The sequence below is a fragment of the Sciurus carolinensis genome, chromosome X, assembly GCF_902686445.1.
Source record: "Sciurus carolinensis chromosome X, mSciCar1.2, whole genome shotgun sequence".
Classification (NCBI taxonomy): domain Eukaryota; kingdom Metazoa; phylum Chordata; class Mammalia; order Rodentia; family Sciuridae; genus Sciurus; species Sciurus carolinensis.
The window spans coordinates 74,861,208-74,875,170 of NC_062232.1; the positions used below are offsets into that span (position 1 = coordinate 74,861,208).

The following is a 13,963-nucleotide window of genomic DNA, read 5'->3' on the forward strand; positions in this document are numbered from 1 at the left end:
ACTGTTTGCTTCAAACACATTTTTAATACTTTTAAAATGAAGAAATATCTGGGAAACATATTCAGTCAGTTGGATATCTTGAATACCTGGATGGTTTTCCAAACTGTATGTCATCAGTCTTTAGATAGCAAAATTAATATGATCTTGTAGTCATTTATTTGATATATATAAGTTGCTTTCAAATTACCCATGACCTTAATTATTCATTTTTTTCCTCTGACAGTGAAAGTATTTTCAGCATTTTATGTGATAAAATTCTAATTTTCTGTATTTTTATTCCAATTTGATCCATAAATTGAATGTGCTATATACATGCTTAATAAAATAATCTAAGTTTACATTATTTGTGAATCATACATAATATGTAAGATGCATTTTCTTTGCCAAATTTTAATGTATAATTTACATGTGAATACATAATAAGTTAAAGCTGACAACAGATTTCTTTAAACATGGAGTTTAAGCAATCAGTTAAAATGTATAATTTTATTGCTGATAAAACTTTTAAATGCTACAGGATGGTCTGAATATTCCAAATATATTTAGATTAATTGTGTATTTGCATGCAATTCTTTATTATCCATTTCATATTTGGGGATTCATCTTCATGTTGTTCCACTGCTATTTAAAACAACAACAAAATAATGAAGTATGCTGTTTGCATTGCTCTGTCAAAATTAAAGATTAAAGGTAAGGTTCTTAACATACCAATTCAGATTTCTGACTGATTTCAAGATGATTCATTCTATAAGTACTATTTCTATGTGATCAAAATAGCAATGTATTACAAATTTCACTTTACAATAAAAGTATATGAATTGAAATAAATTACTGTTTAAAAAGTCTAAAGCTAGTGCATCTCTTGTGATCACAAGTATATCTCTTGTGATCTTATACAATCAGTTCTAATATCCATGATAAAATTTTGGTTATCCTGCAGGTCATTTTCATTTTGTCTCACCACTTCTCAAAGGTTTTTAAGTACCAGATGCTATTCAGGAACTGTAGAACTTTAGAAATCTAATAGTTGTGGGAACTCATTTGTTTGTTATACAAAGTCAAAGTGTTCTAATCATAATTATTTACAGTTACAGTGGAAAGAACATTTGAAGGTGAGTCAGGACACCATAAATTCTAATGGCAGTCGTATACCTCACTATATGCACACATTTAGCAGTCTTTTAAACTCACAGAATCTCCAATTTATTTGTTTCTCATTTTAAAAATTATGGAAATCATGTCTTTGAAGCATGATAATATAATAATAATAATAACAACAACAACAACAACAAAACCCAATAATAGTATTTTAATATATACAATATTCTAGAGTGGTACCTAAATTTATGTATATTTTTCAAACTTACAGCCTATTTTGGTGTAGTTCTGTTATTATTCACATTTATTCAGAGATGGAAACCAAAGCAAAGTTAAATAATATAAGAATCCAAACTAATCTCTAAAACATGACACCTATGTGAGAATATCATTACTTAGATTCCTTGAATCATTGTCAATATTGCACTGAGTAATGACAATTGCAATTAAACTCATAATTCAAAATTGGCTTATTTAACAATATATACTTAATATCTTCATAAGTTAGTTGGGCTCAGACTCAGAACTATACTGAAAAACTACAGTGTTTTATTGTTTTATGATAATTTTTATATCAATTTTTGCATAGCCACCTTCCATTTTCAACTTACTTTTGTGTACTTGAAACTATTTTCTCATATTGTACAGTTTCTTAAGCATATTTCATGTAATTAAATGTTGCCTTAATAAGAGGAAAAGTCATCTGTGACCCTAATCATTATATTAAAGTAGGATCATTTCATTCATTCAGATTTTGCACTGAGAACTGACTGATTTCCAGGGATGAAATTAAATAATTTTGCAAAATATGTGTGCCTTTTTTCTTTCGTGGCAAATTAGATATATGTAGGGAAATGTTTAGAAGTAAGAGAATGATTTCTACTTTAGGATATCTTATTTGTCCCCAACGAAAAAAATGCAAATATATACTTTTCAACTAATTCATGGAAAATACACTAGTACCTGCTTTTTAGTAAAAATATTTTAATAGACATTGATAAATTGTTATTTCATTGCATTTTCTTGCAAGTGCAATTTTTTCACGTTTAAATATAAGAGCAAGAGTTTTAGATTTCTCATTACTGCTGTCATTGATCTATAGAGTTTTTAAGCAGAAGAATGTTAACTGGTTTATCTACCTGCATTTTTTTTCTGCTCTCCATAATAATGTTTCAGTTGTCCAAGATGATTTTTAGCACGTTCTTACAGTGTTTTAATAGAAAAACTTACCTTTTGACTCTCACTTAATTGTCAAAGATCCTGTTCTTGAGCTAAGTTCCCATAATTGTAAGTATTCCAGAGTCAGCTGTGATTTTGGTGTTCATTACTTTAGACTTTAAATATTGATTTGAGCCAGGAATAACTGATGAGTAAAAGTGTGTGGGGGTAGTTAGGGTGAGGTGAAAGGACCTAAGGAAGTCTATGGGAAACTGATTTTTTTTGGACCAAATGAATCACCCACTTACCTTCATTTAGTACTTAGTTAATAAAAATTTGTGAACACAAAACATAATTTACCTTGTGAAGGATAGATATAGAGTTTTCCACATGTCAATCAGTGAGAAAAATAATGTCTTTTCACAGGGTAGATTTTACATGACCAGGAGGTAATGAAAGTGCATTCCTATAGTGTCCAAGTAACAAATTTATAGCACAGATCATGATATTAATTCCTTCATGCTAATTTTGTATATCCCCAAAATCTAACACCAGAAAAACAAACCAATATGAGTTTTTGTTAATTTGATTTAGATTTGTTAATTAGATCTGATTTGTTAATTTTGATTTAGATTACAAACAGTAAGCTATAAAATATAAAATATTTGTGAAAGGAATCAAAATTTATATAGTATTAGTATTTGTATATTTTACATCTTTCTTTCTTCATATAATACATGAAAAGTTAATTCTTCCATTGTCATTACATATTATACACTGACAGATAAAAAAATTGTGCTTCATGGACTGGGGATAAAGCTCAGTTGGTAAAGTTTGTACCTTGCAAGTATGAGGTTCTTGGTTCAATCTCCAACACCACACACCAAAAAATGTGCTTCATAATAAAATTATATTGCTTTCTAATGTTTTTCTTTAAAAAGATAAAAGCAAATTTGATATTACGTATTATCCAAAAGTGGACTAGAGGAAAATAATTATTTTTTGGAGATAGTGCAAAGTTATTGAAGTTATAAAATGGCTGTAGTATTTAGCAACACTTTCATTCTGATAAAGCCTTTTGGCATTGCTTTAAAGTAGCATATAAGCTGTGAAAATAAAATTTGTTCTTCAAACTCCATGTTTTGGACTTATGATTGTCATCTTCTGTTTTTTTCTTTTTGCATGTATCTGAAATAAGTGGCATTATAATTGACAACTGCTTGTTAGCAAGATTAAATGAGCCATAAACATTGTGCAAATTCTAAATACTTACCTTACATTGGCTATAGCAAATTAGAATGGTAATACTTATTTTATAAAACATAATTTTAATATGCATCACTTTCCTCTTTTATTGTTTTGATTGACTCAACTTGACTGACACAGCTAAAAATACAAAATATTACATTCCTTCACTTTTTTGCTGATATCATATTAAAAGCTGTTTTTCACCCTTATAAATATCAAGAAAAACTGTGTACATTCCAATGACAGGAAAATATTATTGTCACAATGAAACACAATTGATTTATTTTATTATAAAAACATATCCTCCCATAAAATTTGCTTAAATTATTTATACAGTATTCTTAATATTCTTGTATGAAAACTCATGTTAATAATATGAGCATTCAAGTGGAGTTAATAAAGAATTGCCTGCTTTTTTTAAAATCTAGAAATATGAATATCTAATACTTGCAGTAGACCAAAATGAAATAGAATAAAGTATATAATTTAAAAATCTCTGGCCTATCTGCTGTCCCATGATAGGTTAAGCACTTTGTTTTCTACAAGAAGTTACTAGTTTTGATTATTTCACTCCTCATGTATTAATATTTTTCCCTCATTGAAATACTACAAACCTTTCATGGCCTAATCCAGAAAAGGTTCAATGGCTATACAGCTGAAGTGCTATCTTGGTCTAAGTGTCAATTTCGTGTACAATATTTCTAGTTCATATATTTTATGTATTACTTTATGCTATTTATATATGTATAACTAGAAAACTAGAGTAGAGACAATTTCTTACACTTGTTTGCAACTTACAGGTACTCAGTAAGCATTTATGAAGTGAAAAAATGTGCTCAGAGTAATTAACTTGTCAATTAACTAGTCAAATATGAATAGAATAGCTAGTCATAAAACAAGAGCCACTCTATGGAAATATAATCATACTTTGCTAACGATGTTAGTTGCATTACATTTTAGAGTATTGAACAGTTAAATACTAAGCATCTTGCAAATATTTTGTGAGAATTTCCCCTCAAATAGGCTTATTATGCTACATTTTTTATTGTTTCATATATTGTCAATTTTATTTTCTTGTCACTCATCATTTTTAAAACATGAATAAGTCCTTCTTAAATCTATTAATTTTCTCACATTTTATATATACAATTGAAAATATGTTTCCCTTTCCCAATTATTAAAATGTATCATTCACAATTTTGGGAAATGCCACTCTTAATCTGTGATGTTTAACTAAACTAATGGAATATTAAGTCTTGTTTTAATTGCTATATTTTCTTACATTCTAAAAAGTTTTATCCATGTTTTATATTTATAACTTTTGTTCTTATAAAAATTAAAACACTAAAACCAAATATAGTTGCAAATAAATGCAAAATAGTGGACAAAAAGCAAGAGATCAACTATAATTTGATTTTTTGAACATCTGTAAAAACAAAAGTAGCAAACTAAAACAAATGGTCACTGAAAACAAATATCCATTTCAATCATGTTAAAGACTGAATTGCCTTCATTCATGATGAAGTTGTATAATAAATGCTTTTCAAAAACATATAAAGTTTAATCTTTTCCTTTTTCTTTTGCAGTCTTGGGATCGAACCCAAGGCCTTGAGCATGCTAGGCAAATGCTCTACCACTGAACCATATCCCAGGATCTTAAAATTTAAATGGAAAATGACAGATTCAGTGCTTATGAATCTCATTTTAATGTTTTTCTTCATTTCAACCATTTTTGGTAGTTATTATCATTTATCTTGCTTTAAAAATTAGTTCCAAATGATGATTCAGCATTCCAGAATAATGTTAATTATTTTTCTGATTGGCAATAATCGTAAAATTAATCACTTTGGCTTATTACCCATGCTTACTAGGAAGCAGATTTTTTTGTTTGTTTGTTTGAAATGCGCTTTACAAATGGGTATTTTTTTCCCTAGGATAAGCACAAAAATTGATTATTGAAATTGTAACATTCTAATTAGGTAAATTGTTGATGTGAAACTACAGCCCAGGATTGTTGAATTTCGGCTTATTTATTACTATTCATTTTGCTCACCACTGTCAAATGAAAATATAATGGAAGCCACATATGTAATTTTACATTGTCCAGTGACCACATTTTTAAAATGTAAAAAGAAATAGACAAAATTAAGTTAAATAAAATATTTTATTGGATACAATATGTCTAAAATATTACCATTCCAAATTGTAATTAATATATAAAGTTGTTAAAGAGAGATTTTCCATTCGTTTACATAGTGAGTCTTGAAATTTGGTATGTATTTTACACATAATAATACTTCTTAATTCCAGCTATTCATATGTTATGTACTCCAACAGCTATATATGATCAGTGGCTACTGTATCAGCTTTTGATCCTTTCAAAGATTAAGGATCAGTTGTTGGGTTTGAACTTGGTGTACACTGGTTTGATATTATACCTGGAAGAAAAAAAAAACAAATGAAACCTTGAAACCCTTGAATTTATGATTGCTTATCAAAATTTCTCTCTCTGGCTTGTCATAGTTCAAAGAAAAAAAAACACATTTGAAAAAAGTACTAGGGTTCAATCTAAGGTCTCACACATGTACTCTACCACTGAACTACATCCCCAGCAAACTCTGGTTCATTTTTACTTACTATGAAAGATGGTGGAAAAAAATGTTGAATGTGAACCAGAAAGGGCTGTACAGATCGAAGTTGACACTTTCAATTGCAGACTTTGTGTCATATCTTTGAGGCTCTTAAAAACCACAATTCATTTATTTTTCTGTTTTTGAAACACTTGAGTAGATTTCAAGAGGGGCCCTGGGTAAAGAACACTGATTGGCACTAGTTAATCTGGAGGCTACACAAGCATGTATTTTAGAAAGTATACTGTGTAGTGTTTTATAATCGCTCATTTATATCATTACCAGAATTTGGAGCCAGAAGGTTGGAAAGTTTCCTCCTGCTCATGTAAAATGTGACATTTCAATTTTATCATATTAGTTATATAATTTAACATGTTAACATGAATGTTAAGTACATGAATTTCTAAGAATGTTAAATGAAAGCCTATATCTTAAACAAATGCAATTGTATAATTACATATCTATGTAGTGTTCATGGTTCTCATGCTCCCAGGATGTATTTAGTAGACTTACTAACAATGATATTAAATAGTGCTTTGTGTTAGAGATAGCTTAAAGTACTTATTTCTTCACTTAATAGTCACTTATTAATGTTCCAAAATATCATCAAACTAAAAAACAGGAAATACCTTGCAAAGTTATGAAATGCAACTCTTATTTAATAGGTCAACATTGAAGAAAATTGATAATGCTTTATATTCTTGAACACAATCAAATCTAATTATAACATTGCTCATTAGGAAAGATGTGGAAGACAGTATTTAAATATATTTCAACAGTTTGCTGCTTGGAGAAAGCAGGTGTTGGGAGCCTTAAACAGTTGAATTTACACCAGATTAACAAAGTTATATTTTCTTTGCAGTCAGTATTTGTTGCTGTGCTCCAAATTTAATAATAACCTATAAGATGAGAAGGAAAAAATGGGGAAATTTATTGAACTTGTATTAAACATTATCAAATTATATTCACTTGTGCCTTGTTAATTTTGCTGTAGCATATGTAAAATGTTAACAATGAGAATATTGCTGGGCATGTAGCTCAGAGACAAAACATACCTAGCATGTGTGAGGCCCTGAGTTCAATCTCCCATATAATGGGAAAATAATAATATTTTGTAAAATAACAAAAAGGGGAGATATTTCTGTCAGTGAATATCAGAATATATAAGCCGCTGAGAATAAAAAGAAGATGAGGTCATCTATAAGGAAACTGTAAGATCAATGTGATAAAATTGTACTGAAGTCCAACATAAAATTTACATGAATTTGACTTATGATTTAAAGGTAATCTAAACTTCAATGATCTTCTGAATTACTAAACAGCATTGTGAAAATTGACAATATATTTTTAAAGGTAATCACTATAAAATACAGGTCCAAGAAAATTAGATTAAAAAGGGTGACTGAAACCTTATGCATAATATTTAGAAGAACATATAAGGAAATATTAACCAATGAAAGGATTGTGAATCATTTAAGTTTTTCTTTCTTTTTGAGTATCTGTATAATTAATGGCAAAATTATTCTAGAACAGATTTAAAATAGTTAGCTGAATTGAATTACTGAAATTTGTTCTTATGGTGATGCTATTAAAATTATTAATTCTGGTATTTTGGTCAAAATTTTCAATTTTAGAGTAGTTTTGGTGTCATTAAATTAGATATAGGTCTTGAAACAGGATGACTATAAAAGTTGGGCTATACTAAATTAAGTAATACTCTCTTTTCATTTTTATTAATGTTTATGTTACCAATAATAATCAACTTTCAAGGAGCTGGTGTAAAACATTACTCACTTTTCACATTTCAAAGCATCAACAGATGAATTTAGGCACTTTCAAATATCAGGCTATTTTTAAATAGGTGTTTACATGATTTCTTCAAATAATATTTGACCAAATTTGTAAGAATTTGTAGACATAGGTGTTTTGTTCTCTTTGTGTTAACGAATCTTGAATGCAAAACATTTCCTAGAATCTTTGCATAGTCCTACTTATTTCTCCCTCCCTTCACTCTTACATGATCATGATATCATGTCTTTTCACTTCTTTTTATTTGAGAATGTTTGCAGCATACCAAATACATGCCAAGTAATGTACAAAGCTCCATCATCTAATGTCTCCCCAGTAGGCAAGGGATCACAGGGGAGAAAATTCATAGTATAGGTACAGTGGAGGTACAGTTATAGGTGAAAATAAGACATAAGAAGAGATATTTATTCATAAGTAATGAAAATAAAGTTTAATATTGTATAATAATATTATGTGTAAGAATATCTTATATATTTTTGACCATGTCTCATGATATTAAGATAAATCTTGAATGCCTAGTAAATTGCATCATAATTTTGAACATTCACTCAGTACATTCAGAGGCAGAGGGCATAGTAGCAAGAATCTGACTGAGTGTGTCTTTGTCTGGTTTTGATATCAGGGTGATATTAGCTTCATAGAATGAATTTGGAAGTGTCCCTTTCTTTTCTATTTCCAGGAATACTTTGAGGTGTATTGGTAATATTTTTTCTTTGAAGGTCTTCTAGAACTCAGTTGAGAATCCATCTGGTCCTGGACATTTTATGATTGGTAGGCTTTTGATGAATGATTCTATTTCATTGCTTGAAATTGATTTATTTAAATTGTGTATGTCTTCCAGATTCAGTTTGGGTGTATCATACGTCTAGAAACCCGTTGATGTCTTTGAGATTTTCTATTTTGTTGGAGTATAGATTTTCAAAGTAGCTTCTAATTATGTTTTGTATTTTAATAGTGTCTGTCTTGATATTTCCTTTTTCATCATGAATTTTAGTAATTTGAGTTTTTTCTCTCCTCTTTTGTCAGTGTGGCTAAGGGTTTATCAATATTGTTTATTTTTTTCAAAGAACCAAATTTTTGTTTTGTCAACTTTTGTATTGCTCTTTTGTTTTGATTTCATTGATTTAAGCTCTGATTTTAATAATTTCCTGTCTTCTATGACTTTTGATGTCGACCTGTTCTTCTTTTTCTAGAGTTTTGAGCTGTAGTGTTAGGTTGTTTATTTGTTGACTTTTTCTTCTTTTATTGAATGCACTCCAAGCAACAATAGGTGTTGGTGAGGATATGGGGAAAAAGGTACACGCATACTTTGCTGGTGAGATTGCAAATTGGTACAGTCACTGTGGAAAGCACTATGGAGATTCCTTAGAAAACTTGGAATGGAACCACCAGTTGATCCAGCTATCCCACTCCTTGGCCTATATCCAAAGGACTTAAAATCAGCATACTACAGTAAAGCAGCCACATCAATCTTTATAGCAGCTCAATTCACAATAGCTAGATCATGGAATCAACTTAGATGCCCTTCAATAGATGATGGATAAAGAAACTGTGGTATATAAACACAATGGAATAATATTCAGTCATAAAGAAGAATAAAATTATGGCATTTGCAGGTTAATGAATGGAGATGGAGAATATCATGCTACGTGAAGTAAGCCAATCCAAAAAACCAAAGGCCAAATGATTTTTCTGCTAAGTGGTTGATGATACATAACGGGGCAGGCGGAGGTAAGGGAAGAATGGAAGAAGGATGGATTGTGTAGACGGAAATGAGGGATGGGGGGGCGGGGAAAGGAAAGATAATAGAATGAGACAAACATCATTGCCCTATATACATGTAAGGTTATGCAAATGTTCTGACTCTACTTCATGTACAACCAGAGAAATGATAATTGTACTCCATTTGTGTACAATGAATCAAAATTTAAAAAAAAGAATCTGACTGATTGGACCATTTTGAGAATGCACTTTTGCATGTGTGCTCTAAGATTGTTGCATATTCTGTTCAAAAATCAAAAAAGTATAAGAGTAACTCCTTCATGAAAAATCATAATATTGCAATTTTAAAAACAACTACTTTTAAATAATATATACACTCACATATTCTTCCACTTTTTTGAGGCTCCTAAAATCATCAGGATTTTTTTTAAAAAGTACTTAATCTCATAATCTAATTGTTCAAATATAAAGTCATTTGGTTTCTTTTGTCATCAGTAACTGCTCTAATTTATATTTTGAAATTTGTGTTATGACTCTCCTAAACTTAGTATTTTCATGTAGTGAAAAAAGTGTCACAGCTATAAATAGTAAATACTACCAAGGCTTTATTTATTTCATATATTCTTAGGTTTCTATGCAAGTACTCCAAATTTTTATTTCATTTATGTTAATATTATAATAATAATTCTAGTTTACAATCTGATAGTAATTCAAAATGAGCAGTATACAACAAAAATTTGCTTTATTCCAAGTTTAATTAACATACTGTCAAATTAATTGAATTAAGTCATATTTGTAAAGACCCTTTAATGGATATTGTGAAAATTTTTCTACTAGAGACTTAACAAATCCTTAAAAATAGGATTTGTTACAATTTTGTGAAATTTAGTAGCAGGTCTAGTTAAAATTTATTCAAACTTTCTGTGTTTTCCCTGGACTATAACAGTTGTAAATGTCTTCTCTTTGAAAGTATATACAGCACAACTACTGTAATATTTTGATTCATTGTGTTTACTGAGATATAATTCATACACCATATAATTACCCTTTATAAATATACAATTCCAAGTTTTTATTAATATATTCACAAATGTATGTAATCTTCACACACCATTGTAGGATATACCAAACTTTGTTTATCTGCACATCAGTTAAGAGATATTTGGGCATTTCCACATTTTGGCTACTGTGAGTAAGAGTGCTATGCACATTCATATAAAAGCTTTTGTATATATATTCAATTTCCACAGATGTATTCTTAAAACTAGAATCACTAGACCCTTTTGTAACCTTATGTTTATTGTTTTCAGGATTAGTAAACCTTTCAAAGTAACTGCATCATTTTACATTCCCATCAGCACTGTGTCAGAGTTCCAATATTTTTACATTTTCATCAATACTTGCTGATATTTGTCTTGTTAATTGTAGCCAACCTAGTGAGTATGAAGTGTTATATAATTTTTATTTGATATACATTTCCCTAATTAAGGATTTTGAACAGCTTTACATGTGCTTATTGGTCACTTATATATCATCTTTAGAGAAAAGTCTACTTAAATAATTTACTAACTTCTATTTAAGTGTTTGTCTTTTTATTATTTAGTTGTAGAATGTTTTGTACATTCTACATATTAATTCCTTATGAGATATATGATCTGCAAATACTTCCTCTCACTCTATACATTGTCTATTCATCCTGTTGATAATGTTTGAAGCACAAAAGTTTTTATTTTATTAAGTCTGATTAAGATATTTTAAATTTAGTTTTTGATGCTTTAGTTTTCATATCAAGAAATAATTGTCAGCTTTAGATTATGTAGAAGGAAATGAGAGGGAGGGGGTATGAAAGTGGTGGAATGAGACAGACATCATTACCCTATGTACATGTATGATTACAGGAATGGTATGAATCTACATTATGCAAAACCATAGAAATGAAAAGAGGTACCCCATTTGTGTACAATGAATCAAAATGCAGTCTGTAAAAAATAAATAAATAAGTAATTTTTAAAAAGAAATAATTGTCTAATGCAAGGTCCTCAAGATTCACACACTTACTTTTTCTCTAAGAATTGTCATATTTTACTCTTAGGTCTTTGATAAATTTTGAGTTCACTTTTGTATGTGGTATAAGGTTAGAGTTCATCTTCATTCTTTCTGCATCTTTTTAGTTGTTACTTTTCTTCCTCTCTCCTTAAAGGACTCCTTTGATTAGGCTAGGCCCACTGACATATTATGGGATAAATTTCTTAATTAAAATAATCTGATTAACAATATTAATTCCACCCACACTCTTAAATTCCACTTGTAACAACATATCAAAACCATATTGAAATATTTTCAGGATTAAAACCTAAATATCTTGAGGGGGCATTGTTCTGCCTATTGCAACAGTTTTTAAATATATTTGAAAAGCAATTTTTGGTGCTGTAACTATGCTTAAAAGATGTCTACATTTATGTTTAATGAGGATTTGAAATAATTTTGGTTTTTAAGGTATATCCGAGAATTACCTTATAGATTAGTATAATTTCTGACATTCCAAATTCCCTCAAATTTCAAGATTTTAAATCCTGAGTAATTTTAAATGATTTATTTCATCAAATTATAATTGAGTTGTTGTAAAAATATTTCATTGCCTTTGCATTTTCAATTACAGTTAAAGATCCTTTAATTTTAAGGACACATTTAAGATTTTAATGTCTCAATTTTCTTATTTGCAAAATATGAATTGAAATAGTAACTGTCTCATATTGTGATAAGAAATTGATGGATCAATGCATGAAAAATTTAACATTCTCATTAGAACATTGTAGATGTTTAATAATGTGCTAATATAATAATAGTTCTCCTACTATCTTTTCTTTTGATGAAATTTTTTTAGATACTTGCTTGTCCTTTGTGCAAAACTATTTTATTTTTATTTCAAATATAAATAAAAGTGCCCCATTTTCATTAACATGTGAATTACTTTTTTCTATTAATTTTTAAAATAGAGAGGTGAATGCAATTTGTTATTTTATCATTCTTTCTTATTTTTAGAAACAGGGGAAATGTTTTTTGTGTATTTATTGAAGAAATTTATGATTATTAAATATGTCTTGAATTCTCTATTTTCATAACTAAGTAGAGTTTGGTCTTCACTTTTACCTAAACCATCTTCCTTGTTAATGTTTAACTCTGGAGATAAGCCAGGTAGCAGTGTTTGCTTTTTATTTTTTTAAAATCTAAGCGAATTCTTGATGGACTTTGCATATTCATTTATGGATATCTTATCTATTGTTATATTATCTCTATTTCTTAACCATATATGTTTTGTTAAAATTATAAGGCATATTCTTTGATTACTATGTTTTCTCTTAATCTTCAAGTATCTATGTGTAGATTCCTAATAAATAGTCTTAATCTGATTTAAAAATCTTTGTAGTTGTTGATGGACAGTATGCCTTTATTTTATTTGTTTGTTTTTATGTGGTGTTAAGGATCAATCCCAGTGCCTCACATATGCCAAGCAAGCACTCTGCCACTGAGCTACAGTCACAGTCCTCTGATTATTAATAATAAAAGGTAACATTTTTACCATCAGGTAATAATATGTATAATTTATATCCATGTATAATCTGTCTGATTTATGTATCTGATGTTAAACATTAAACGTAGTATAAACACAAATAACTGAGTCAAGGGCAGACCTCATCGGGTTCAGTAATGCTGTTCATTAAGCCACGAGTCAATCAGTCAGGCATCAGAGGGGCACATTTTCAGGGTAGAAAATGGCCTCCAGTTACAGAAAGTTCCTGTGTTTTATAGATTACAATGAAGGTGAATTAATCATTGGAGAATTAAGCAGAATATGTCAGTTTGGTGAGTCAGGAAAAAAGTTGCAAAACTTTTGTTACTGGGCAGTGATGAAAATCCAGAGTCCAGCTGGAGCTCACTGTTTATATTTTTCTCCGGCACCCATTGTTACCCAGAGCTCACTGTTTGCTTTCTCCCTCCAGGATTCATCATCACTGGGAAAGGGTAAAAGTGCAGGGTTCAGTGCTCAGGATTTTCCTTCTCCCTTCAGGACCCATTGTCATTGGAAAGCAATGAATGTTACACTGTTATAGATTACACTGTTACAATGTTACACTGTTACAATGTTACAGGTTACACTGTCCTCCTTTCTTTCTGGGGGTTGTCACTTTCCATACCCTTCAGATAGTATTTCCTTTCTTATCTCATCCTTTGGTACTTTTTGATGTATGAGGTATGTTAAGGGAAGATGTGAAACACATAAATTATTTTTTTTCTTT

The 13,963-nt window shown here is 29.5% G+C and overlaps 1 protein-coding gene across 9 annotated transcripts in view; it reads left to right on the top strand.

The window, feature by feature from the left end:
* The window catches only part of Pcdh11x (protocadherin 11 X-linked), a 685,340-nt gene that overhangs the window by 569,919 nt on the left and 101,458 nt on the right, over positions 1-13,963 (top strand). The window lies entirely within an intron of this gene.